This window comes from Ambystoma mexicanum, unplaced genomic scaffold (genome assembly GCF_040938575.1).
Source record: "Ambystoma mexicanum isolate Mex_15411 unplaced genomic scaffold, UKY_AmexF1_1 Mex_scaf20, whole genome shotgun sequence".
Lineage (NCBI taxonomy): Eukaryota > Metazoa > Chordata > Amphibia > Caudata > Ambystomatidae > Ambystoma > Ambystoma mexicanum.
Genome location: NW_027182434.1, coordinates 1,046,589 through 1,073,095, shown reverse-complemented (window position 1 = coordinate 1,073,095; position 26,507 = coordinate 1,046,589). Strand labels below are relative to the sequence as shown.

General features: G+C 51.6%; 5 non-coding genes across 5 annotated transcripts; all 5 read left to right on the top strand.

Annotated features, from left to right (window-relative positions):
• Positions 1-5,348: 5,348 nt before the first annotated feature.
• TRNAD-GUC (transfer RNA aspartic acid (anticodon GUC)) lies at positions 5,349-5,420 on the top strand. Its single transcript has one exon. It is a non-coding gene; the product is annotated as a tRNA-Asp (tRNA).
• A 2,856-nt stretch (positions 5,421-8,276) lies between these two features.
• TRNAD-GUC (transfer RNA aspartic acid (anticodon GUC)) lies at positions 8,277-8,348 on the top strand. The gene has a single exon. It is a non-coding gene; the product is annotated as a tRNA-Asp (tRNA).
• Positions 8,349-14,133: 5,785 nt separating this feature from the next.
• Positions 14,134-14,205, top strand: TRNAD-GUC (transfer RNA aspartic acid (anticodon GUC)). Its single transcript has one exon. It is a non-coding gene; the product is annotated as a tRNA-Asp (tRNA).
• Positions 14,206-19,990: 5,785 nt separating this feature from the next.
• Positions 19,991-20,062, top strand: TRNAD-GUC (transfer RNA aspartic acid (anticodon GUC)). The gene has a single exon. It is a non-coding gene; the product is annotated as a tRNA-Asp (tRNA).
• Positions 20,063-22,918: 2,856 nt separating this feature from the next.
• TRNAD-GUC (transfer RNA aspartic acid (anticodon GUC)) lies at positions 22,919-22,990 on the top strand. The gene has a single exon. It is a non-coding gene; the product is annotated as a tRNA-Asp (tRNA).
• The last annotated feature ends 3,517 nt before the right edge of the window (positions 22,991-26,507 follow it).

Sequence of the window (26,507 nt, the reverse complement as noted above, 5' to 3'; positions counted from 1 at the left end):
TTTGCTCCCTGTGGGCTGTGGGAAATTTGCTACCAGCACGCCCTGGAAGTGGGGCTCATTCCGCTGCAACGGGAGGTCTTCCCAGGACGCGTCACAGCTCAACGCAAGAGCTCCTGGGTTTCGAAGGCTCTTGCAGCAAGCCTTCACAAAGCAGCAGGGAGCGCCGTTCCAGATGGGAAACTTGAGACTGGATGTCCAGAAAAGCAAGACGTCAGAAGCGAAACCTTTTTCCTGCAGGGTGTGGCATACCATCCGCTTGCTCATTGCGACAGAGGTGGCACTAATGAAGGAAGAGGTCAACGTTACGTTCTTCTTTAAAATGCAAGGCCAGGAAAAGTGGCAGCGGTGGGATTTGAACCCACGCCTCCGAAGAGACTGGAGCCTTAATCCAGCGCCTTAGACCGCTCGGCCACGCTACCTCCCTGCTAGTCGCCGAAAGCGGAACTTGACCCGTTGCCCGGCCCGCTTTAGTGCTTTGCCTTTTCTCCTTGGAAAGTCTGGAGACAGGCAGTGGAAGGGCAGGCAAACTGTCAGGTGCGCAGAGGAGGGGAGACCATGAGGCAAGGTGGGAGATGGGGGCAAGAAGTGAGAAAAAAACTAATCGCAAGCTAGGGCAGGATTCGGAAAGTGAAGCCGAAAAGGGGCTTAGCATGCAGCCCAGGGGTTTCTTTGACTGTCCTAAGCCCACAGGGACTTTGCCGTCCTCAGCTCATGAGACTTGAGATGGGTAGCTTGATTTGCTGAGGAAATGCGGGATGACAGATTCAACTCTGGAGTCAAACATAGCCCGGAACTATCGCCTTAAACTGAGTTTTAAGCCTGGTGCCGATAAAAAGAAAGAAATTAGCCTTAGATCGGGCAAGCCGTTTGACGGGGGAAAATGAGACCCCCCTAGGCCAGCTAGGTGGTCGCTGGATGCTGTGCAGACATCAGCAGCTGTTCATTTCATGCCCTCACGTCTCCTCGTTAGTATAGTGGTCAGTATCCCCGCCTGTCACGCGGGAGACCGTCCCCGACGGGGAGGTTAAACCGTTTCTGGATTTTTTTTAGTTCTTGACAAATATTCTTGAAGATTAGGCTGAGTCAAGTAGGGAATGGGTGCCAAGAACTGACTCTTTAAGAAAAAAGCACCGCAACGCTAGTCATCGTACAATATTTGTGCACAATTGCTTACATTAGGCGGCCGGTCCACTTTATTGAGTCCCCCTCAGCACCATTTAGTGCTCCTGTTGTCTGCGAAGTCCAAATTGTAACCCTGAATCAGTTCCTCTTCTGACCCTTTGTATCATGTTACATGACGAGTAATGATCACCTGTTAGCTTTATCCCTAATTATAACTCTCACTCTTTCCCTGCATCTAACCCTAGCTCTAATCCCATCATTAACCTCGGTCCGGGCACACGCGTGAACCCCTACTCTCATCTCAGCCTCTCCTGGTGATACATCACACCTGGGATCGTTTGCTCCCTGTGGGCTGTGGGAAATTTGCTACCAGCACGCCCTGGAAGTGGGGCTCATTCCGCTGCAACGGGAGGTCTTCCCAGGACGCGTCACAGCTCAACGCAAGAGCTCCTGGGTTTCGAAGGCTCTTGCAGCAAGCCTTCACAAAGCAGCAGGGAGCGCCGTTCCAGATGGGAAACTTGAGACTGGATGTCCAGAAAAGCAAGACGTCAGAAGCGAAACCTTTTTCCTGCAGGGTGTGGCATACCATCCGCTTGCTCATTGCGACAGAGGTGGCACTAATGAAGGAAGAGGTCAACGTTACGTTCTTCTTTAAAATGCAAGGCCAGGAAAAGTGGCAGCGGTGGGATTTGAACCCACGCCTCCGAAGAGACTGGAGCCTTAATCCAGCGCCTTAGACCGCTCGGCCACGCTACCTCCCTGCTAGTCGCCGAAAGCGGAACTTGACCCGTTGCCCGGCCCGCTTTAGTGCTTTGCCTTTTCTCCTTGGAAAGTCTGGAGACAGGCAGTGGAAGGGCAGGCAAACTGTCAGGTGCGCAGAGGAGGGGAGACCATGAGGCAAGGTGGGAGATGGGGGCAAGAAGTGAGAAAAAAACTAATCGCAAGCTAGGGCAGGATTCGGAAAGTGAAGCCGAAAAGGGGCTTAGCATGCAGCCCAGGGGTTTCTTTGACTGTCCTAAGCCCACAGGGACTTTGCCGTCCTCAGCTCATGAGACTTGAGATGGGTAGCTTGATTTGCTGAGGAAATGCGGGATGACAGATTCAACTCTGGAGTCAAACATAGCCCGGAACTATCGCCTTAAACTGAGTTTTAAGCCTGGTGCCGATAAAAAGAAAGAAATTAGCCTTAGATCGGGCAAGCCGTTTGACGGGGGAAAATGAGACCCCCCTAGGCCAGCTAGGTGGTCGCTGGATGCTGTGCAGACATCAGCAGCTGTTCATTTCATGCCCTCACGTCTCCTCGTTAGTATAGCGGTCAGTATCCCCGCCTGTCACGCGGGAGACCGGGGTTCAATTCCCCGACGGGGAGGTTAAACCGTTTCTGGATTTTTTTTAGTTCTTGACAAATATTCTTGAAGATTAGGCTGAGTCAAGTAGGGAATGGGTGCCAAGAACTGACTCTTTAAGAAAAAAGCACCGGCAACGCTAGTCATCGTACAATATTTGTGCACAATTGCTTACATTAGGCGGCCGGTCCACTTTATTGAGTCCCCCTGAGCACCATTTAGTGCTCCTGTTGTCTGCGAAGTCCAAATTGTAACCCTGAATCAGTTCCTCTTCTGACCCTTTGTATCATGTTACATGACGAGTAATGATCACCTGTTAGCTTTATCCCTAATTATAACTCTCACTCTTTCCCTGCATCTAACCCTAGCTCTAATCCCATCATTAACCTCGGTCCGGGCACACGCGTGAACCCCTACTCTCATCTCAGCCTCTCCTGGTGATACATCACACCTGGGATCGTTTGCTCCCTGTGGGCTGTGGGAAATTTGCTACCAGCACGCCCTGGAAGTGGGGCTCATTCCGCTGCAACGGGAGGTCTTCCCAGGACGCGTCACAGCTCAACGCAAGAGCTCCTGGGTTTCGAAGGCTCTTGCAGCAAGCCTTCACAAAGCAGCAGGGAGCGCCGTTCCAGATGGGAAACTTGAGACTGGATGTCCAGAAAAGCAAGACGTCAGAAGCGAAACCTTTTTCCTGCAGGGTGTGGCATACCATCCGCTTGCTCATTGCGACAGAGGTGGCACTAATGAAGGAAGAGGTCAACGTTACGTTCTTCTTTAAAATGCAAGGCCAGGAAAAGTGGCAGCGGTGGGATTTGAACCCACGCCTCCGAAGAGACTGGAGCCTTAATCCAGCGCCTTAGACCGCTCGGCCACGCTACCTCCCTGCTAGTCGCCGAAAGCGGAACTTGACCCGTTGCCCGGCCCGCTTTAGTGCTTTGCCTTTTCTCCTTGGAAAGTCTGGAGACAGGCAGTGGAAGGGCAGGCAAACTGTCAGGTGCGCAGAGGAGGGGAGACCATGAGGCAAGGTGGGAGATGGGGGCAAGAAGTGAGAAAAAAACTAATCGCAAGCTAGGGCAGGATTCGGAAAGTGAAGCCGAAAAGGGGCTTAGCATGCAGCCCAGGGGTTTCTTTGACTGTCCTAAGCCCACAGGGACTTTGCCGTCCTCAGCTCATGAGACTTGAGATGGGTAGCTTGATTTGCTGAGGAAATGCGGGATGACAGATTCAACTCTGGAGTCAAACATAGCCCGGAACTATCGCCTTAAACTGAGTTTTAAGCCTGGTGCCGATAAAAAGAAAGAAATTAGCCTTAGATCGGGCAAGCCGTTTGACGGGGGAAAATGAGACCCCCCTAGGCCAGCTAGGTGGTCGCTGGATGCTGTGCAGACATCAGCAGCTGTTCATTTCATGCCCTCACGTCTCCTCGTTAGTATAGTGGTCAGTATCCCCGCCTGTCACGCGGGAGACCGTCCCCGACGGGGAGGTTAAACCGTTTCTGGATTTTTTTTAGTTCTTGACAAATATTCTTGAAGATTAGGCTGAGTCAAGTAGGGAATGGGTGCCAAGAACTGACTCTTTAAGAAAAAAGCACCGGCAACGCTAGTCATCGTACAATATTTGTGCACAATTGCTTACATTAGGCGGCCGGTCCACTTTATTGAGTCCCCCTCAGCACCATTTAGTGCTCCTGTTGTCTGCGAAGTCCAAATTGTAACCCTGAATCAGTTCCTCTTCTGACCCTTTGTATCATGTTACATGACGAGTAATGATCACCTGTTAGCTTTATCCCTAATTATAACTCTCACTCTTTCCCTGCATCTAACCCTAGCTCTAATCCCATCATTAACCTCGGTCCGGGCACACGCGTGAACCCCTACTCTCATCTCAGCCTCTCCTGGTGATACATCACACCTGGGATCGTTTGCTCCCTGTGGGCTGTGGGAAATTTGCTACCAGCACGCCCTGGAAGTGGGGCTCATTCCGCTGCAACGGGAGGTCTTCCCAGGACGCGTCACAGCTCAACGCAAGAGCTCCTGGGTTTCGAAGGCTCTTGCAGCAAGCCTTCACAAAGCAGCAGGGAGCGCCGTTCCAGATGGGAAACTTGAGACTGGATGTCCAGAAAAGCAAGACGTCAGAAGCGAAACCTTTTTCCTGCAGGGTGTGGCATACCATCCGCTTGCTCATTGCGACAGAGGTGGCACTAATGAAGGAAGAGGTCAACGTTACGTTCTTCTTTAAAATGCAAGGCCAGGAAAAGTGGCAGCGGTGGGATTTGAACCCACGCCTCCGAAGAGACTGGAGCCTTAATCCAGCGCCTTAGACCGCTCGGCCACGCTACCTCCCTGCTAGTCGCCGAAAGCGGAACTTGACCCGTTGCCCGGCCCGCTTTAGTGCTTTGCCTTTTCTCCTTGGAAAGTCTGGAGACAGGCAGTGGAAGGGCAGGCAAACTGTCAGGTGCGCAGAGGAGGGGAGACCATGAGGCAAGGTGGGAGATGGGGGCAAGAAGTGAGAAAAAAACTAATCGCAAGCTAGGGCAGGATTCGGAAAGTGAAGCCGAAAAGGGGCTTAGCATGCAGCCCAGGGGTTTCTTTGACTGTCCTAAGCCCACAGGGACTTTGCCGTCCTCAGCTCATGAGACTTGAGATGGGTAGCTTGATTTGCTGAGGAAATGCGGGATGACAGATTCAACTCTGGAGTCAAACATAGCCCGGAACTATCGCCTTAAACTGAGTTTTAAGCCTGGTGCCGATAAAAAGAAAGAAATTAGCCTTAGATCGGGCAAGCCGTTTGACGGGGGAAAATGAGACCCCCCTAGGCCAGCTAGGTGGTCGCTGGATGCTGTGCAGACATCAGCAGCTGTTCATTTCATGCCCTCACGTCTCCTCGTTAGTATAGTGGTCAGTATCCCCGCCTGTCACGCGGGAGACCGGGGTTCAATTCCCCGACGGGGAGGTTAAACCTTTTCTGGATTTTTTTTAGTTCTTGACAAATATTCTTGAAGATTAGGCTGAGTCAAGTAGGGAATGGGTGCCAAGAACTGACTCTTTAAGAAAAAAGCACCGGCAACGCTAGTCATCGTACAATATTTGTGCACAATTGCTTACATTAGGCGGCCGGTCCACTTTATTGAGTCCCCCTCAGCACCATTTAGTGCTCCTGTTGTCTGCGAAGTCCAAATTGTAACCCTGAATCAGTTCCTCTTCTGACCCTTTGTATCATGTTACATGACGAGTAATGATCACCTGTTAGCTTTATCCCTAATTATAACTCTCACTCTTTCCCTGCATCTAACCCTAGCTCTAATCCCATCATTAACCTCGGTCCGGGCACACGCGTGAACCCCTACTCTCATCTCAGCCTCTCCTGGTGATACATCACACCTGGGATCGTTTGCTCCCTGTGGGCTGTGGGAAATTTGCTACCAGCACGCCCTGGAAGTGGGGCTCATTCCGCTGCAACGGGAGGTCTTCCCAGGACGCGTCACAGCTCAACGCAAGAGCTCCTGGGTTTCGAAGGCTCTTGCAGCAAGCCTTCACAAAGCAGCAGGGAGCGCCGTTCCAGATGGGAAACTTGAGACTGGATGTCCAGAAAAGCAAGACGTCAGAAGCGAAACCTTTTTCCTGCAGGGTGTGGCATACCATCCGCTTGCTCATTGCGACAGAGGTGGCACTAATGAAGGAAGAGGTCAACGTTACGTTCTTCTTTAAAATGCAAGGCCAGGAAAAGTGGCAGCGGTGGGATTTGAACCCACGCCTCCGAAGAGACTGGAGCCTTAATCCAGCGCCTTAGACCGCTCGGCCACGCTACCTCCCTGCTAGTCGCCGAAAGCGGAACTTGACCCGTTGCCCGGCCCGCTTTAGTGCTTTGCCTTTTCTCCTTGTAAAGTCTGGAGACAGGCAGTGGAAGGGCAGGCAAACTGTCAGGTGCGCAGAGGAGGGGAGACCATGAGGCAAGGTGGGAGATGGGGGCAAGAAGTGAGAAAAAAACTAATCGCAAGCTAGGGCAGGATTCGGAAAGTGAAGCCGAAAACGGGCTTAGCATGCAGCCCAGGGGTTTCTTTGACTGTCCTAAGCCCACAGGGACTTTGCCGTCCTCAGCTCATGAGACTTGAGATGGGTAGCTTGATTTGCTGAGGAAATGCGGGATGACAGATTCAACTCTGGAGTCAAACATAGCCCGGAACTATCGCCTTAAACTGAGTTTTAAGCCTGGTGCCGATAAAAAGAAAGAAATTAGCCTTAGATCGGGCAAGCCGTTTGACGGGGGAAAATGAGACCCCCCTAGGCCAGCTAGGTGGTCGCTGGATGCTGTGCAGACATCAGCAGCTGTTCATTTCATGCCCTCACGTCTCCTCGTTAGTATAGTGGTCAGTATCCCCGCCTGTCACGCGGGAGAATTCCCCGACGGGGAGGTTAAACCGTTTTTGGATTTTTTTTAGTTCTTGACAAATATTCTTGAAGATTAGGCTGAGTCAAGTAGGGAATGGGTGCCAAGAACTGACTCTTTAAGAAAAAAGCACCGGCAACGCTAGTCATCGTACAATATTTGTGCACAATTGCTTACATTAGGCGGCCGGTCCACTTTATTGAGTCCCCCTCAGCACCATTTAGTGCTCCTGTTGTCTGCGAAGTCCAAATTGTAACCCTGAATCAGTTCCTCTTCTGACCCTTTGTATCATGTTACATGACGAGTAATGATCACCTGTTAGCTTTATCCCTAATTATAACTCTCACTCTTTCCCTGCATCTAACCCTAGCTCTAATCCCATCATTAACCTCGGTCCGGGCACACGCGTGAACCCCTACTCTCATCTCAGCCTCTCCTGGTGATACATCACACCTGGGATCGTTTGCTCCCTGTGGGCTGTGGGAAATTTGCTACCAGCACGCCCTGGAAGTGGGGCTCATTCCGCTGCAACGGGAGGTCTTCCCAGGACGCGTCACAGCTCAACGCAAGAGCTCCTGGGTTTCGAAGGCTCTTGCAGCAAGCCTTCACAAAGCAGCAGGGAGCGCCGTTCCAGATGGGAAACTTGAGACTGGATGTCCAGAAAAGCAAGACGTCAGAAGCGAAACCTTTTTCCTGCAGGGTGTGGCATACCATCCGCTTGCTCATTGCGACAGAGGTGGCACTAATGAAGGAAGAGGTCAACGTTACGTTCTTCTTTAAAATGCAAGGCCAGGAAAAGTGGCAGCGGTGGGATTTGAACCCACGCCTCCGAAGAGACTGGAGCCTTAATCCAGCGCCTTAGACCGCTCGGCCACGCTACCTCCCTGCTAGTCGCCGAAAGCGGAACTTGACCCGTTGCCCGGCCCGCTTTAGTGCTTTGCCTTTTCTCCTTGGAAACTCTGGAGACAGGCAGTGGAAGGGCAGGCAAACTGTCAGGTGCGCAGAGGAGGGGAGACCATGAGGCAAGGTGGGAGATGGGGGCAAGAAGTGAGAAAAAAACTAATCGCAAGCTAGGGCAGGATTCGGAAAGTGAAGCCGAAAAGGGGCTTAGCATGCAGCCCAGGGGTTTCTTTGACTGTCCTAAGCCCACAGGGACTTTGCCGTCCTCAGCTCATGAGACTTGAGATGGGTAGCTTGATTTGCTGAGGAAATGCGGGATGACAGATTCAACTCTGGAGTCAAACATAGCCCGGAACTATCGCCTTAAACTGAGTTTTAAGCCTGGTGCCGATAAAAAGAAAGAAATTAGCCTTAGATCGGGCAAGCCGTTTGACGGGGGAAAATGAGACCCCCCTAGGCCAGCTAGGTGGTCGCTGGATGCTGTGCAGACATCAGCAGCTGTTCATTTCATGCCCTCACGTCTCCTCGTTAGTATAGTGGTCAGTATCCCCGCCTGTCACGCGGGAGACCGGGGTTCAATTCCCCGACGGGGAGGTTAAACCGTTTCTGGATTTTTTTTAGTTCTTGACAAATATTCTTGAAGATTAGGCTGAGTCAAGTAGGGAATGGGTGCCAAGAACTGACTCTTTAAGAAAAAAGCACCGGCAACGCTAGTCATCGTACAATATTTGTGCACAATTGCTTACATTAGGCGGCCGGTCCACTTTATTGAGTCCCCCTCAGCACCATTTAGTGCTCCTGTTGTCTGCGAAGTCCAAATTGTAACCCTGAATCAGTTCCTCTTCTGACCCTTTGTATCATGTTACATGACGAGTAATGATCACCTGTTAGCTTTATCCCTAATTATAACTCTCACTCTTTCCCTGCATCTAACCCTAGCTCTAATCCCATCATTAACCTCGGTCCGGGCACACGCGTGAACCCCTACTCTCATCTCAGCCTCTCCTGGTGATACATCACACCTGGGATCGTTTGCTCCCTGTGGGCTGTGGGAAATTTGCTACCAGCACGCCCTGGAAGTGGGGCTCATTCCGCTGCAACGGGAGGTCTTCCCAGGACGCGTCACAGCTCAACGCAAGAGCTCCTGGGTTTCGAAGGCTCTTGCAGCAAGCCTTCACAAAGCAGCAGGGAGCGCCGTTCCAGATGGGAAACTTGAGACTGGATGTCCAGAAAAGCAAGACGTCAGAAGCGAAACCTTTTTCCTGCAGGGTGTGGCATACCATCCGCTTGCTCATTGCGACAGAGGTGGCACTAATGAAGGAAGAGGTCAACGTTACGTTCTTCTTTAAAATGCAAGGCCAGGAAAAGTGGCAGCGGTGGGATTTGAACCCACGCCTCCGAAGAGACTGGAGCCTTAATCCAGCGCCTTAGACCGCTCGGCCACGCTACCTCCCTGCTAGTCGCCGAAAGCGGAACTTGACCCGTTGCCCGGCCCGCTTTAGTGCTTTGCCTTTTCTCCTTGGAAAGTCTGGAGACAGGCAGTGGAAGGGCAGGCAAACTGTCAGGTGCGCAGAGGAGGGGAGACCATGAGGCAAGGTGGGAGATGGGGGCAAGAAGTGAGAAAAAAACTAATCGCAAGCTAGGGCAGGATTCGGAAAGTGAAGCCGAAAAGGGGCTTAGCATGCAGCCCAGGGGTTTCTTTGACTGTCCTAAGCCCACAGGGACTTTGCCGTCCTCAGCTCATGAGACTTGAGATGGGTAGCTTGATTTGCTGAGGAAATGCGGGATGACAGATTCAACTCTGGAGTCAAACATAGCCCGGAACTATCGCCTTAAACTGAGTTTTAAGCCTGGTGCCGATAAAAAGAAAGAAATTAGCCTTAGATCGGGCAAGCCGTTTGACGGGGGAAAATGAGACCCCCCTAGGCCAGCTAGGTGGTCGCTGGATGCTGTGCAGACATCAGCAGCTGTTCATTTCATGCCCTCACGTCTCCTCGTTAGTATAGTGGTCAGTATCCCCGCCTGTCACGCGGGAGACCGTCCCCGACGGGGAGGTTAAACCGTTTCTGGATTTTTTTTAGTTCTTGACAAATATTCTTGAAGATTAGGCTGAGTCAAGTAGGGAATGGGTGCCAAGAACTGACTCTTTAAGAAAAAAGCACCGCAACGCTAGTCATCGTACAATATTTGTGCACAATTGCTTACATTAGGCGGCCGGTCCACTTTATTGAGTCCCCCTCAGCACCATTTAGTGCTCCTGTTGTCTGCGAAGTCCAAATTGTAACCCTGAATCAGTTCCTCTTCTGACCCTTTGTATCATGTTACATGACGAGTAATGATCACCTGTTAGCTTTATCCCTAATTATAACTCTCACTCTTTCCCTGCATCTAACCCTAGCTCTAATCCCATCATTAACCTCGGTCCGGGCACACGCGTGAACCCCTACTCTCATCTCAGCCTCTCCTGGTGATACATCACACCTGGGATCGTTTGCTCCCTGTGGGCTGTGGGAAATTTGCTACCAGCACGCCCTGGAAGTGGGGCTCATTCCGCTGCAACGGGAGGTCTTCCCAGGACGCGTCACAGCTCAACGCAAGAGCTCCTGGGTTTCGAAGGCTCTTGCAGCAAGCCTTCACAAAGCAGCAGGGAGCGCCGTTCCAGATGGGAAACTTGAGACTGGATGTCCAGAAAAGCAAGACGTCAGAAGCGAAACCTTTTTCCTGCAGGGTGTGGCATACCATCCGCTTGCTCATTGCGACAGAGGTGGCACTAATGAAGGAAGAGGTCAACGTTACGTTCTTCTTTAAAATGCAAGGCCAGGAAAAGTGGCAGCGGTGGGATTTGAACCCACGCCTCCGAAGAGACTGGAGCCTTAATCCAGCGCCTTAGACCGCTCGGCCACGCTACCTCCCTGCTAGTTGCCGAAAGCGGAACTTGACCCGTTGCCCGGCCCGCTTTAGTGCTTTGCCTTTTCTCCTTGGAAAGTCTGGAGACAGGCAGTGGAAGGGCAGGCAAACTGTCAGGTGCGCAGAGGAGGGGAGACCATGAGGCAAGGTGGGAGATGGGGGCAAGAAGTGAGAAAAAAACTAATCGCAAGCTAGGGCAGGATTCGGAAAGTGAAGCCGAAAAGGGGCTTAGCATGCAGCCCAGGGGTTTCTTTGACTGTCCTAAGCCCACAGGGACTTTGCCGTCCTCAGCTCATGAGACTTGAGATGGGTAGCTTGATTTGCTGAGGAAATGCGGGATGACAGATTCAACTCTGGAGTCAAACATAGCCCGGAACTATCGCCTTAAACTGAGTTTTAAGCCTGGTGCCGATAAAAAGAAAGAAATTAGCCTTAGATCGGGCAAGCCGTTTGACGGGGGAAAATGAGACCCCCCTAGGCCAGCTAGGTGGTCGCTGGATGCTGTGCAGACATCAGCAGCTGTTCATTTCATGCCCTCACGTCTCCTCGTTAGTATAGCGGTCAGTATCCCCGCCTGTCACGCGGGAGACCGGGGTTCAATTCCCCGACGGGGAGGTTAAACCGTTTCTGGATTTTTTTTAGTTCTTGACAAATATTCTTGAAGATTAGGCTGAGTCAAGTAGGGAATGGGTGCCAAGAACTGACTCTTTAAGAAAAAAGCACCGGCAACGCTAGTCATCGTACAATATTTGTGCACAATTGCTTACATTAGGCGGCCGGTCCACTTTATTGAGTCCCCCTGAGCACCATTTAGTGCTCCTGTTGTCTGCGAAGTCCAAATTGTAACCCTGAATCAGTTCCTCTTCTGACCCTTTGTATCATGTTACATGACGAGTAATGATCACCTGTTAGCTTTATCCCTAATTATAACTCTCACTCTTTCCCTGCATCTAACCCTAGCTCTAATCCCATCATTAACCTCGGTCCGGGCACACGCGTGAACCCCTACTCTCATCTCAGCCTCTCCTGGTGATACATCACACCTGGGATCGTTTGCTCCCTGTGGGCTGTGGGAAATTTGCTACCAGCACGCCCTGGAAGTGGGGCTCATTCCGCTGCAACGGGAGGTCTTCCCAGGACGCGTCACAGCTCAACGCAAGAGCTCCTGGGTTTCGAAGGCTCTTGCAGCAAGCCTTCACAAAGCAGCAGGGAGCGCCGTTCCAGATGGGAAACTTGAGACTGGATGTCCAGAAAAGCAAGACGTCAGAAGCGAAACCTTTTTCCTGCAGGGTGTGGCATACCATCCGCTTGCTCATTGCGACAGAGGTGGCACTAATGAAGGAAGAGGTCAACGTTACGTTCTTCTTTAAAATGCAAGGCCAGGAAAAGTGGCAGCGGTGGGATTTGAACCCACGCCTCCGAAGAGACTGGAGCCTTAATCCAGCGCCTTAGACCGCTCGGCCACGCTACCTCCCTGCTAGTCGCCGAAAGCGGAACTTGACCCGTTGCCCGGCCCGCTTTAGTGCTTTGCCTTTTCTCCTTGGAAAGTCTGGAGACAGGCAGTGGAAGGGCAGGCAAACTGTCAGGTGCGCAGAGGAGGGGAGACCATGAGGCAAGGTGGGAGATGGGGGCAAGAAGTGAGAAAAAAACTAATCGCAAGCTAGGGCAGGATTCGGAAAGTGAAGCCGAAAAGGGGCTTAGCATGCAGCCCAGGGGTTTCTTTGACTGTCCTAAGCCCACAGGGACTTTGCCGTCCTCAGCTCATGAGACTTGAGATGGGTAGCTTGATTTGCTGAGGAAATGCGGGATGACAGATTCAACTCTGGAGTCAAACATAGCCCGGAACTATCGCCTTAAACTGAGTTTTAAGCCTGGTGCCGATAAAAAGAAAGAAATTAGCCTTAGATCGGGCAAGCCGTTTGACGGGGGAAAATGAGACCCCCCTAGGCCAGCTAGGTGGTCGCTGGATGCTGTGCAGACATCAGCAGCTGTTCATTTCATGCCCTCACGTCTCCTCGTTAGTATAGTGGTCAGTATCCCCGCCTGTCACGCGGGAGACCGTCCCCGACGGGGAGGTTAAACCGTTTCTGGATTTTTTTTAGTTCTTGACAAATATTCTTGAAGATTAGGCTGAGTCAAGTAGGGAATGGGTGCCAAGAACTGACTCTTTAAGAAAAAAGCACCGGCAACGCTAGTCATCGTACAATATTTGTGCACAATTGCTTACATTAGGCGGCCGGTCCACTTTATTGAGTCCCCCTCAGCACCATTTAGTGCTCCTGTTGTCTGCGAAGTCCAAATTGTAACCCTGAATCAGTTCCTCTTCTGACCCTTTGTATCATGTTACATGACGAGTAATGATCACCTGTTAGCTTTATCCCTAATTATAACTCTCACTCTTTCCCTGCATCTAACCCTAGCTCTAATCCCATCATTAACCTCGGTCCGGGCACACGCGTGAACCCCTACTCTCATCTCAGCCTCTCCTGGTGATACATCACACCTGGGATCGTTTGCTCCCTGTGGGCTGTGGGAAATTTGCTACCAGCACGCCCTGGAAGTGGGGCTCATTCCGCTGCAACGGGAGGTCTTCCCAGGACGCGTCACAGCTCAACGCAAGAGCTCCTGGGTTTCGAAGGCTCTTGCAGCAAGCCTTCACAAAGCAGCAGGGAGCGCCGTTCCAGATGGGAAACTTGAGACTGGATGTCCAGAAAAGCAAGACGTCAGAAGCGAAACCTTTTTCCTGCAGGGTGTGGCATACCATCCGCTTGCTCATTGCGACAGAGGTGGCACTAATGAAGGAAGAGGTCAACGTTACGTTCTTCTTTAAAATGCAAGGCCAGGAAAAGTGGCAGCGGTGGGATTTGAACCCACGCCTCCGAAGAGACTGGAGCCTTAATCCAGCGCCTTAGACCGCTCGGCCACGCTACCTCCCTGCTAGTCGCCGAAAGCGGAACTTGACCCGTTGCCCGGCCCGCTTTAGTGCTTTGCCTTTTCTCCTTGGAAAGTCTGGAGACAGGCAGTGGAAGGGCAGGCAAACTGTCAGGTGCGCAGAGGAGGGGAGACCATGAGGCAAGGTGGGAGATGGGGGCAAGAAGTGAGAAAAAAACTAATCGCAAGCTAGGGCAGGATTCGGAAAGTGAAGCCGAAAAGGGGCTTAGCATGCAGCCCAGGGGTTTCTTTGACTGTCCTAAGCCCACAGGGACTTTGCCGTCCTCAGCTCATGAGACTTGAGATGGGTAGCTTGATTTGCTGAGGAAATGCGGGATGACAGATTCAACTCTGGAGTCAAACATAGCCCGGAACTATCGCCTTAAACTGAGTTTTAAGCCTGGTGCCGATAAAAAGAAAGAAATTAGCCTTAGATCGGGCAAGCCGTTTGACGGGGGAAAATGAGACCCCCCTAGGCCAGCTAGGTGGTCGCTGGATGCTGTGCAGACATCAGCAGCTGTTCATTTCATGCCCTCACGTCTCCTCGTTAGTATAGTGGTCAGTATCCCCGCCTGTCACGCGGGAGACCGGGGTTCAATTCCCCGACGGGGAGGTTAAACCTTTTCTGGATTTTTTTTAGTTCTTGACAAATATTCTTGAAGATTAGGCTGAGTCAAGTAGGGAATGGGTGCCAAGAACTGACTCTTTAAGAAAAAAGCACCGGCAACGCTAGTCATCGTACAATATTTGTGCACAATTGCTTACATTAGGCGGCCGGTCCACTTTATTGAGTCCCCCTCAGCACCATTTAGTGCTCCTGTTGTCTGCGAAGTCCAAATTGTAACCCTGAATCAGTTCCTCTTCTGACCCTTTGTATCATGTTACATGACGAGTAATGATCACCTGTTAGCTTTATCCCTAATTATAACTCTCACTCTTTCCCTGCATCTAACCCTAGCTCTAATCCCATCATTAACCTCGGTCCGGGCACACGCGTGAACCCCTACTCTCATCTCAGCCTCTCCTGGTGATACATCACACCTGGGATCGTTTGCTCCCTGTGGGCTGTGGGAAATTTGCTACCAGCACGCCCTGGAAGTGGGGCTCATTCCGCTGCAACGGGAGGTCTTCCCAGGACGCGTCACAGCTCAACGCAAGAGCTCCTGGGTTTCGAAGGCTCTTGCAGCAAGCCTTCACAAAGCAGCAGGGAGCGCCGTTCCAGATGGGAAACTTGAGACTGGATGTCCAGAAAAGCAAGACGTCAGAAGCGAAACCTTTTTCCTGCAGGGTGTGGCATACCATCCGCTTGCTCATTGCGACAGAGGTGGCACTAATGAAGGAAGAGGTCAACGTTACGTTCTTCTTTAAAATGCAAGGCCAGGAAAAGTGGCAGCGGTGGGATTTGAACCCACGCCTCCGAAGAGACTGGAGCCTTAATCCAGCGCCTTAGACCGCTCGGCCACGCTACCTCCCTGCTAGTCGCCGAAAGCGGAACTTGACCCGTTGCCCGGCCCGCTTTAGTGCTTTGCCTTTTCTCCTTGTAAAGTCTGGAGACAGGCAGTGGAAGGGCAGGCAAACTGTCAGGTGCGCAGAGGAGGGGAGACCATGAGGCAAGGTGGGAGATGGGGGCAAGAAGTGAGAAAAAAACTAATCGCAAGCTAGGGCAGGATTCGGAAAGTGAAGCCGAAAAGGGGCTTAGCATGCAGCCCAGGGGTTTCTTTGACTGTCCTAAGCCCACAGGGACTTTGCCGTCCTCAGCTCATGAGACTTGAGATGGGTAGCTTGATTTGCTGAGGAAATGCGGGATGACAGATTCAACTCTGGAGTCAAACATAGCCCGGAACTATCGCCTTAAACTGAGTTTTAAGCCTGGTGCCGATAAAAAGAAAGAAATTAGCCTTAGATCGGGCAAGCCGTTTGACGGGGGAAAATGAGACCCCCCTAGGCCAGCTAGGTGGTCGCTGGATGCTGTGCAGACATCAGCAGCTGTTCATTTCATGCCCTCACGTCTCCTCGTTAGTATAGTGGTCAGTATCCCCGCCTGTCACGCGGGAGAATTCCCCGACGGGGAGGTTAAACCGTTTTTGGATTTTTTTTAGTTCTTGACAAATATTCTTGAAGATTAGGCTGAGTCAAGTAGGGAATGGGTGCCAAGAACTGACTCTTTAAGAAAAAAGCACCGGCAACGCTAGTCATCGTACAATATTTGTGCACAATTGCTTACATTAGGCGGCCGGTCCACTTTATTGAGTCCCCCTCAGCACCATTTAGTGCTCCTGTTGTCTGCGAAGTCCAAATTGTAACCCTGAATCAGTTCCTCTTCTGACCCTTTGTATCATGTTACATGACGAGTAATGATCACCTGTTAGCTTTATCCCTAATTATAACTCTCACTCTTTCCCTGCATCTAACCCTAGCTCTAATCCCATCATTAACCTCGGTCCGGGCACACGCGTGAACCCCTACTCTCATCTCAGCCTCTCCTGGTGATACATCACACCTGGGATCGTTTGCTCCCTGTGGGCTGTGGGAAATTTGCTACCAGCACGCCCTGGAAGTGGGGCTCATTCCGCTGCAACGGGAGGTCTTCCCAGGACGCGTCACAGCTCAACGCAAGAGCTCCTGGGTTTCGAAGGCTCTTGCAGCAAGCCTTCACAAAGCAGCAGGGAGCGCCGTTCCAGATGGGAAACTTGAGACTGGATGTCCAGAAAAGCAAGACGTCAGAAGCGAAACCTTTTTCCTGCAGGGTGTGGCATACCATCCGCTTGCTCATTGCGACAGAGGTGGCACTAATGAAGGAAGAGGTCAACGTTACGTTCTTCTTTAAAATGCAAGGCCAGGAAAAGTGGCAGCGGTGGGATTTGAACCCACGCCTCCGAAGAGACTGGAGCCTTAATCCAGCGCCTTAGACCGCTCGGCCACGCTACCTCCCTGCTAGTCGCCGAAAGCGGAACTTGACCCGTTGCCCGGCCCGCTTTAGTGCTTTGCCTTTTCTCCTTGGAAACTCTGGAGACAGGCAGTGGAAGGGCAGGCAAACTGTCAGGTGCGCAGAGGAGGGGAGACCATGAGGCAAGGTGGGAGATGGGGGCAAGAAGTGAGAAAAAAACTAATCGCAAGCTAGGGCAGGATTCGGAAAGTGAAGCCGAAAAGGGGCTTAGCATGCAGCCCAGGGGTTTCTTTGACTGTCCTAAGCCCACAGGGACTTTGCCGTCCTCAGCTCATGAGACTTGAGATGGGTAGCTTGATTTGCTGAGGAAATGCGGGATGACAGATTCAACTCTGGAGTCAAACATAGCCCGGAACTATCGCCTTAAACTGAGTTTTAAGCCTGGTGCCGATAAAAAGAAAGAAATTAGCCTTAGATCGGGCAAGCCGTTTGACGGGGGAAAATGAGACCCCCCTAGGCCAGCTAGGTGGTCGCTGGATGCTGTGCAGACATCAGCAGCTGTTCATTTCATGCCCTCACGTCTCCTCGTTAGTATAGCGGTCAGTATCCCCGCCTGTCACGCGGGAGACCGGGGTTCAATTCCCCGACGGGGAGGTTAAACCGTTTCTGGATTTTTTTTAGTTCTTGACAAATATTCTTGAAGATTAGGCTGAGTCAAGTAGGGAATGGGTGCCAAGAACTGACTCTTTAAGAAAAAAGCACCGGCAACGCTAGTCATCGTACAATATTTGTGCACAATTGCTTACATTAGGCGGCCGGTCCACTTTATTGAGTCCCCCTGAGCACCATTTAGTGCTCCTGTTGTCTGCGAAGTCCAAATTGTAACCCTGAATCAGTTCCTCTTCTGACCCTTTGTATCATGTTACATGACGAGTAATGATCACCTGTTAGCTTTATCCCTAATTATAACTCTCACTCTTTCCCTGCATCTAACCCTAGCTCTAATCCCATCATTAACCTCGGTCCGGGCACACGCGTGAACCCCTACTCTCATCTCAGCCTCTCCTGGTGATACATCACACCTGGGATCGTTTGCTCCCTGTGGGCTGTGGGAAATTTGCTACCAGCACGCCCTGGAAGTGGGGCTCATTCCGCTGCAACGGGAGGTCTTCCCAGGACGCGTCACAGCTCAACGCAAGAGCTCCTGGGTTTCGAAGGCTCTTGCAGCAAGCCTTCACAAAGCAGCAGGGAGCGCCGTTCCAGATGGGAAACTTGAGACTGGATGTCCAGAAAAGCAAGACGTCAGAAGCGAAACCTTTTTCCTGCAGGGTGTGGCATACCATCCGCTTGCTCATTGCGACAGAGGTGGCACTAATGAAGGAAGAGGTCAACGTTACGTTCTTCTTTAAAATGCAAGGCCAGGAAAAGTGGCAGCGGTGGGATTTGAACCCACGCCTCCGAAGAGACTGGAGCCTTAATCCAGCGCCTTAGACCGCTCGGCCACGCTACCTCCCTGCTAGTCGCCGAAAGCGGAACTTGACCCGTTGCCCGGCCCGCTTTAGTGCTTTGCCTTTTCTCCTTGGAAAGTCTGGAGACAGGCAGTGGAAGGGCAGGCAAACTGTCAGGTGCGCAGAGGAGGGGAGACCATGAGGCAAGGTGGGAGATGGGGGCAAGAAGTGAGAAAAAAACTAATCGCAAGCTAGGGCAGGATTCGGAAAGTGAAGCCGAAAAGGGGCTTAGCATGCAGCCCAGGGGTTTCTTTGACTGTCCTAAGCCCACAGGGACTTTGCCGTCCTCAGCTCATGAGACTTGAGATGGGTAGCTTGATTTGCTGAGGAAATGCGGGATGACAGATTCAACTCTGGAGTCAAACATAGCCCGGAACTATCGCCTTAAACTGAGTTTTAAGCCTGGTGCCGATAAAAAGAAAGAAATTAGCCTTAGATCGGGCAAGCCGTTTGACGGGGGAAAATGAGACCCCCCTAGGCCAGCTAGGTGGTCGCTGGATGCTGTGCAGACATCAGCAGCTGTTCATTTCATGCCCTCACGTCTCCTCGTTAGTATAGTGGTCAGTATCCCCGCCTGTCACGCGGGAGACCGTCCCCGACGGGGAGGTTAAACCGTTTCTGGATTTTTTTTAGTTCTTGACAAATATTCTTGAAGATTAGGCTGAGTCAAGTAGGGAATGGGTGCCAAGAACTGACTCTTTAAGAAAAAAGCACCGGCAACGCTAGTCATCGTACAATATTTGTGCACAATTGCTTACATTAGGCGGCCGGTCCACTTTATTGAGTCCCCCTCAGCACCATTTAGTGCTCCTGTTGTCTGCGAAGTCCAAATTGTAACCCTGAATCAGTTCCTCTTCTGACCCTTTGTATCATGTTACATGACGAGTAATGATCACCTGTTAGCTTTATCCCTAATTATAACTCTCACTCTTTCCCTGCATCTAACCCTAGCTCTAATCCCATCATTAACCTCGGTCCGGGCACACGCGTGAACCCCTACTCTCATCTCAGCCTCTCCTGGTGATACATCACACCTGGGATCGTTTGCTCCCTGTGGGCTGTGGGAAATTTGCTACCAGCACGCCCTGGAAGTGGGGCTCATTCCGCTGCAACGGGAGGTCTTCCCAGGACGCGTCACAGCTCAACGCAAGAGCTCCTGGGTTTCGAAGGCTCTTGCAGCAAGCCTTCACAAAGCAGCAGGGAGCGCCGTTCCAGATGGGAAACTTGAGACTGGATGTCCAGAAAAGCAAGACGTCAGAAGCGAAACCTTTTTCCTGCAGGGTGTGGCATACCATCCGCTTGCTCATTGCGACAGAGGTGGCACTAATGAAGGAAGAGGTCAACGTTACGTTCTTCTTTAAAATGCAAGGCCAGGAAAAGTGGCAGCGGTGGGATTTGAACCCACGCCTCCGAAGAGACTGGAGCCTTAATCCAGCGCCTTAGACCGCTCGGCCACGCTACCTCCCTGCTAGTCGCCGAAAGCGGAACTTGACCCGTTGCCCGGCCCGCTTTAGTGCTTTGCCTTTTCTCCTTGGAAAGTCTGGAGACAGGCAGTGGAAGGGCAGGCAAACTGTCAGGTGCGCAGAGGAGGGGAGACCATGAGGCAAGGTGGGAGATGGGGGCAAGAAGTGAGAAAAAAACTAATCGCAAGCTAGGGCAGGATTCGGAAAGTGAAGCCGAAAAGGGGCTTAGCATGCAGCCCAGGGGTTTCTTTGACTGTCCTAAGCCCACAGGGACTTTGCCGTCCTCAGCTCATGAGACTTGAGATGGGTAGCTTGATTTGCTGAGGAAATGCGGGATGACAGATTCAACTCTGGAGTCAAACATAGCCCGGAACTATCGCCTTAAACTGAGTTTTAAGCCTGGTGCCGATAAAAAGAAAGAAATTAGCCTTAGATCGGGCAAGCCGTTTGACGGGGGAAAATGAGACCCCCCTAGGCCAGCTAGGTGGTCGCTGGATGCTGTGCAGACATCAGCAGCTGTTCATTTCATGCCCTCACGTCTCCTCGTTAGTATAGTGGTCAGTATCCCCGCCTGTCACGCGGGAGACCGGGGTTCAATTCCCCGACGGGGAGGTTAAACCTTTTCTGGATTTTTTTTAGTTCTTGACAAATATTCTTGAAGATTAGGCTGAGTCAAGTAGGGAATGGGTGCCAAGAACTGACTCTTTAAGAAAAAAGCACCGGCAACGCTAGTCATCGTACAATATTTGTGCACAATTGCTTACATTAGGCGGCCGGTCCACTTTATTGAGTCCCCCTCAGCACCATTTAGTGCTCCTGTTGTCTGCGAAGTCCAAATTGTAACCCTGAATCAGTTCCTCTTCTGACCCTTTGTATCATGTTACATGACGAGTAATGATCACCTGTTAGCTTTATCCCTAATTATAACTCTCACTCTTTCCCTGCATCTAACCCTAGCTCTAATCCCATCATTAACCTCGGTCCGGGCACACGCGTGAACCCCTACTCTCATCTCAGCCTCTCCTGGTGATACATCACACCTGGGATCGTTTGCTCCCTGTGGGCTGTGGGAAATTTGCTACCAGCACGCCCTGGAAGTGGGGCTCATTCCGCTGCAACGGGAGGTCTTCCCAGGACGCGTCACAGCTCAACGCAAGAGCTCCTGGGTTTCGAAGGCTCTTGCAGCAAGCCTTCACAAAGCAGCAGGGAGCGCCGTTCCAGATGGGAAACTTGAGACTGGATGTCCAGAAAAGCAAGACGTCAGAAGCGAAACCTTTTTCCTGCAGGGTGTGGCATACCATCCGCTTGCTCATTGCGACAGAGGTGGCACTAATGAAGGAAGAGGTCAACGTTACGTTCTTCTTTAAAATGCAAGGCCAGGAAAAGTGGCAGCGGTGGGATTTGAACCCACGCCTCCGAAGAGACTGGAGCCTTAATCCAGCGCCTTAGACCGCTCGGCCACGCTACCTCCCTGCTAGTCGCCGAAAGCGGAACTTGACCCGTTGCCCGGCCCGCTTTAGTGCTTTGCCTTTTCTCCTTGTAAAGTCTGGAGACAGGCAGTGGAAGGGCAGGCAAACTGTCAGGTGCGCAGAGGAGGGGAGACCATGAGGCAAGGTGGGAGATGGGGGCAAGAAGTGAGAAAAAAACTAATCGCAAGCTAGGGCAGGATTCGGAAAGTGAAGCCGAAAACGGGCTTAGCATGCAGCCCAGGGGTTTCTTTGACTGTCCTAAGCCCACAGGGACTTTGCCGTCCTCAGCTCATGAGACTTGAGATGGGTAGCTTGATTTGCTGAGGAAATGCGGGATGACAGATTCAACTCTGGAGTCAAACATAGCCCGGAACTATCGCCTTAAACTGAGTTTTAAGCCTGGTGCCGATAAAAAGAAAGAAATTAGCCTTAGATCGGGCAAGCCGTTTGACGGGGGAAAATGAGACCCCCCTAGGCCAGCTAGGTGGTCGCTGGATGCTGTGCAGACATCAGCAGCTGTTCATTTCATGCCCTCACGTCTCCTCGTTAGTATAGTGGTCAGTATCCCCGCCTGTCACGCGGGAGAATTCCCCGACGGGGAGGTTAAACCGTTTTTGGATTTTTTTTAGTTCTTGACAAATATTCTTGAAGATTAGGCTGAGTCAAGTAGGGAATGGGTGCCAAGAACTGACTCTTTAAGAAAAAAGCACCGGCAACGCTAGTCATCGTACAATATTTGTGCACAATTGCTTACATTAGGCGGCCGGTCCACTTTATTGAGTCCCCCTCAGCACCATTTAGTGCTCCTGTTGTCTGCGAAGTCCAAATTGTAACCCTGAATCAGTTCCTCTTCTGACCCTTTGTATCATGTTACATGACGAGTAATGATCACCTGTTAGCTTTATCCCTAATTATAACTCTCACTCTTTCCCTGCATCTAACCCTAGCTCTAATCCCATCATTAACCTCGGTCCGGGCACACGCGTGAACCCCTACTCTCATCTCAGCCTCTCCTGGTGATACATCACACCTGGGATCGTTTGCTCCCTGTGGGCTGTGGGAAATTTGCTACCAGCACGCCCTGGAAGTGGGGCTCATTCCGCTGCAACGGGAGGTCTTCCCAGGACGCGTCACAGCTCAACGCAAGAGCTCCTGGGTTTCGAAGGCTCTTGCAGCAAGCCTTCACAAAGCAGCAGGGAGCGCCGTTCCAGATGGGAAACTTGAGACTGGATGTCCAGAAAAGCAAGACGTCAGAAGCGAAACCTTTTTCCTGCAGGGTGTGGCATACCATCCGCTTGCTCATTGCGACAGAGGTGGCACTAATGAAGGAAGAGGTCAACGTTACGTTCTTCTTTAAAATGCAAGGCCAGGAAAAGTGGCAGCGGTGGGATTTGAACCCACGCCTCCGAAGAGACTGGAGCCTTAATCCAGCGCCTTAGACCGCTCGGCCACGCTACCTCCCTGCTAGTCGCCGAAAGCGGAACTTGACCCGTTGCCCGGCCCGCTTTAGTGCTTTGCCTTTTCTCCTTGGAAACTCTGGAGACAGGCAGTGGAAGGGCAGGCAAACTGTCAGGTGCGCAGAGGAGGGGAGACCATGAGGCAAGGTGGGAGATGGGGGCAAGAAGTGAGAAAAAAACTAATCGCAAGCTAGGGCAGGATTCGGAAAGTGAAGCCGAAAAGGGGCTTAGCATGCAGCCCAGGGGTTTCTTTGACTGTCCTAAGCCCACAGGGACTTTGCCGTCCTCAGCTCATGAGACTTGAGATGGGTAGCTTGATTTGCTGAGGAAATGCGGGATGACAGATTCAACTCTGGAGTCAAACATAGCCCGGAACTATCGCCTTAAACTGAGTTTTAAGCCTGGTGCCGATAAAAAGAAAGAAATTAGCCTTAGATCGGGCAAGCCGTTTGACGGGGGAAAATGAGACCCCCCTAGGCCAGCTAGGTGGTCGCTGGATGCTGTGCAGACATCAGCAGCTGTTCATTTCATGCCCTCACGTCTCCTCGTTAGTATAGTGGTCAGTATCCCCGCCTGTCACGCGGGAGACCGGGGTTCAATTCCCCGACGGGGAGGTTAAACCGTTTCTGGATTTTTTTTAGTTCTTGACAAATATTCTTGAAGATTAGGCTGAGTCAAGTAGGGAATGGGTGCCAAGAACTGACTCTTTAAGAAAAAAGCACCGGCAACGCTAGTCATCGTACAATATTTGTGCACAATTGCTTACATTAGGCGGCCGGTCCACTTTATTGAGTCCCCCTCAGCACCATTTAGTGCTCCTGTTGTCTGCGAAGTCCAAATTGTAACCCTGAATCAGTTCCTCTTCTGACCCTTTGTATCATGTTACATGACGAGTAATGATCACCTGTTAGCTTTATCCCTAATTATAACTCTCACTCTTTCCCTGCATCTAACCCTAGCTCTAATCCCATCATTAACCTCGGTCCGGGCACACGCGTGAACCCCTACTCTCATCTCAGCCTCTCCTGGTGATACATCACACCTGGGATCGTTTGCTCCCTGTGGGCTGTGGGAAATTTGCTACCAGCACGCCCTGGAAGTGGGGCTCATTCCGCTGCAACGGGAGGTCTTCCCAGGACGCGTCACAGCTCAACGCAAGAGCTCCTGGGTTTCGAAGGCTCTTGCAGCAAGCCTTCACAAAGCAGCAGGGAGCGCCGTTCCAGATGGGAAACTTGAGACTGGATGTCCAGAAAAGCAAGACGTCAGAAGCGAAACCTTTTTCCTGCAGGGTGTGGCATACCATCCGCTTGCTCATTGCGACAGAGGTGGCACTAATGAAGGAAGAGGTCAACGTTACGTTCTTCTTTAAAATGCAAGGCCAGGAAAAGTGGCAGCGGTGGGATTTGAACCCACGCCTCCGAAGAGACTGGAGCCTTAATCCAGCGCCTTAGACCGCTCGGCCACGCTACCTCCCTGCTAGTCGCCGAAAGCGGAACTTGACCCGTTGCCCGGCCCGCTTTAGTGCTTTGCCTTTTCTCCTTGGAAAGTCTGGAGACAGGCAGTGGAAGGGCAGGCAAACTGTCAGGTGCGCAGAGGAGGGGAGACCATGAGGCAAGGTGGGAGATGGGGGCAAGAAGTGAGAAAAAAACTAATCGCAAGCTAGGGCAGGATTCGGAAAGTGAAGCCGAAAAGGGGCTTAGCATGCAGCCCAGGGGTTTCTTTGACTGTCCTAAGCCCACAGGGACTTTGCCGTCCTCAGCTCATGAGACTTGAGATGGGTAGCTTGATTTGCTGAGGAAATGCGGGATGACAGATTCAACTCTGGAGTCAAACATAGCCCGGAACTATCGCCTTAAACTGAGTTTTAAGCCTGGTGCCGATAAAAAGAAAGAAATTAGCCTTAGATCGGGCAAGCCGTTTGACGGGGGAAAATGAGACCCCCCTAGGCCAGCTAGGTGGTCGCTGGATGCTGTGCAGACATCAGCAGCTGTTCATTTCATGCCCTCACGTCTCCTCGTTAGTATAGTGGTCAGTATCCCCGCCTGTCACGCGGGAGACCGTCCCCGACGGGGAGGTTAAACCGTTTCTGGATTTTTTTTAGTTCTTGACAAATATTCTTGAAGATTAGGCTGAGTCAAGTAGGGAATGGGTGCCAAGAACTGACTCTTTAAGAAAAAAGCACCGCAACGCTAGTCATCGTACAATATTTGTGCACAATTGCTTACATTAGGCGGCCGGTCCACTTTATTGAGTCCCCCTCAGCACCATTTAGTGCTCCTGTTGTCTGCGAAGTCCAAATTGTAACCCTGAATCAGTTCCTCTTCTGACCCTTTGTATCATGTTACATGACGAGTAATGATCACCTGTTAGCTTTATCCCTAATTATAACTCTCACTCTTTCCCTGCATCTAACCCTAGCTCTAATCCCATCATTAACCTCGGTCCGGGCACACGCGTGAACCCCTACTCTCATCTCAGCCTCTCCTGGTGATACATCACACCTGGGATCGTTTGCTCCCTGTGGGCTGTGGGAAATTTGCTACCAGCACGCCCTGGAAGTGGGGCTCATTCCGCTGCAACGGGAGGTCTTCCCAGGACGCGTCACAGCTCAACGCAAGAGCTCCTGGGTTTCGAAGGCTCTTGCAGCAAGCCTTCACAAAGCAGCAGGGAGCGCCGTTCCAGATGGGAAACTTGAGACTGGATGTCCAGAAAAGCAAGACGTCAGAAGCGAAACCTTTTTCCTGCAGGGTGTGGCATACCATCCGCTTGCTCATTGCGACAGAGGTGGCACTAATGAAGGAAGAGGTCAACGTTACGTTCTTCTTTAAAATGCAAGGCCAGGAAAAGTGGCAGCGGTGGGATTTGAACCCACGCCTCCGAAGAGACTGGAGCCTTAATCCAGCGCCTTAGACCGCTCGGCCACGCTACCTCCCTGCTAGTCGCCGAAAGCGGAACTTGACCCGTTGCCCGGCCCGCTTTAGTGCTTTGCCTTTTCTCCTTGGAAAGTCTGGAGACAGGCAGTGGAAGGGCAGGCAAACTGTCAGGTGCGCAGAGGAGGGGAGACCATGAGGCAAGGTGGGAGATGGGGGCAAGAAGTGAGAAAAAAACTAATCGCAAGCTAGGGCAGGATTCGGAAAGTGAAGCCGAAAAGGGGCTTAGCATGCAGCCCAGGGGTTTCTTTGACTGTCCTAAGCCCACAGGGACTTTGCCGTCCTCAGCTCATGAGACTTGAGATGGGTAGCTTGATTTGCTGAGGAAATGCGGGATGACAGATTCAACTCTGGAGTCAAACATAGCCCGGAACTATCGCCTTAAACTGAGTTTTAAGCCTGGTGCCGATAAAAAGAAAGAAATTAGCCTTAGATCGGGCAAGCCGTTTGACGGGGGAAAATGAGACCCCCCTAGGCCAGCTAGGTGGTCGCTGGATGCTGTGCAGACATCAGCAGCTGTTCATTTCATGCCCTCACGTCTCCTCGTTAGTATAGTGGTCAGTATCCCCGCCTGTCACGCGGGAGACCGTCCCCGACGGGGAGGTTAAACCGTTTCTGGATTTTTTTTAGTTCTTGACAAATATTCTTGAAGATTAGGCTGAGTCAAGTAGGGAATGGGTGCCAAGAACTGACTCTTTAAGAAAAAAGCACCGCAACGCTAGTCATCGTACAATATTTGTGCACAATTGCTTACATTAGGCGGCCGGTCCACTTTATTGAGTCCCCCTCAGCACCATTTAGTGCTCCTGTTGTCTGCGAAGTCCAAATTGTAACCCTGAATCAGTTCCTCTTCTGACCCTTTGTATCATGTTACATGACGAGTAATGATCACCTGTTAGCTTTATCCCTAATTATAACTCTCACTCTTTCCCTGCATCTAACCCTAGCTCTAATCCCATCATTAACCTCGGTCCGGGCACACGCGTGAACCCCTACTCTCATCTCAGCCTCTCCTGGTGATACATCACACCTGGGATCGTTTGCTCCCTGTGGGCTGTGGGAAATTTGCTACCAGCACGCCCTGGAAGTGGGGCTCATTCCGCTGCAACGGGAGGTCTTCCCAGGACGCGTCACAGCTCAACGCAAGAGCTCCTGGGTTTCGAAGGCTCTTGCAGCAAGCCTTCACAAAGCAGCAGGGAGC